We start from the raw sequence: 1,176 nt of genomic DNA, 5'->3' as shown, positions 1-1,176 counted from the left end.
CCGCCCCGATTCAGAAATTTGCAGTAGAAATCAAGGACATTTCATCTCTAATCAGCCGCTCATGTAACCCACAGCCCGGCTGCAGACGGGGCCCCGCGACTCGGCCAATAGTTGTCCCGTAAGAGAAGCATAGCAAGCTCTTCCCATGTTCGAAGGATTTCATTCTGTTTTTAAAAGGCCCTCAGACCCCATCCGTCGTCCGATTTCACCCAACATGCCTGTCCCGTTGTCACCGGCCACAGCCAGGGCAGACAGGACAGACAGGGCGACGGCACCCAGCCGCGCCTCCATAGTCCTCTGACTCCAGGCGGGGCTGCCGCCGGCTCCTGAAGCCGAAGCAGCCGCAGACGAAGCGGGCTTCCCAGCCCCTGTCGCGTCCCGCGCCGGGAGTCAGCGGGAACGTGTTGCGCCAAGTCGTGGACCGAACGGACACACGCGCTGGCGCCTTTCGGCTGTCCGGGGAGTGGCCCTGCGTGCACGCCGAGCGTGGGCGCACCCGCCACGTGACCGGGCCACTCGGGGGCCGGACGCCAGCTCCGCCCCTGCACCGCCGCCTCTGCCTCTCTGCTCCGTTCCGCGGGACAGACTTTATTAATCTCTCACCTTTAAAAATGTCCCAACTGGGTGATAAATTGTGTGGTCTACTTACATAAGCGGAGCACCTTTTTTTTAAAGATGGGCTTAAAATGTGGAGTATGACTTGACCAAAGCGAGACTTGGAGAGACAGCAGATGGGGTGGGGGGAGTTATCTACGTGGAGAAAAGTACATTAATTTGATCTGCAAAATGTTTTGTGAAACTTTTTTTTTAATTAGGAGCATGCCTGGAAGTGTTTTTAAAAGTGAAAATGAAATACGTATGACATCAGGGGAAAAGGAGAAATCCCACCGTTGACACCTCGGCCAGATGTGACCCCGGCAATGCGGGGTATGACTGTGTGACAGCGACAGTTAGAGAGCCCTGTGAGCCCTGGTCCCACCGAGCTTCCCAGCGCGGGGGTGGGGTCTGCTGGACATAAAGGCCCCGGATGCTCGTGGCCGCCACGACCCGCCGCCCCTGCCGCCGCCCCTGCCCCCCGACCTCACACGGGCGTGCTGCTGACCACGGGCTCCTGGGCAGGGACGCGCGCCTGACAGTTGATGGTTTAAAGTAGGATTTAACATATGAAGAACCAAG

This window comes from Pteropus vampyrus, unplaced genomic scaffold, assembly GCF_000151845.1.
Source record: "Pteropus vampyrus isolate Shadow unplaced genomic scaffold, Pvam_2.0 Scaffold235, whole genome shotgun sequence".
Classification (NCBI taxonomy): Eukaryota; Metazoa; Chordata; class Mammalia; order Chiroptera; family Pteropodidae; genus Pteropus; species Pteropus vampyrus.
Note: the sequence above shows the minus strand (reverse complement) of the source record.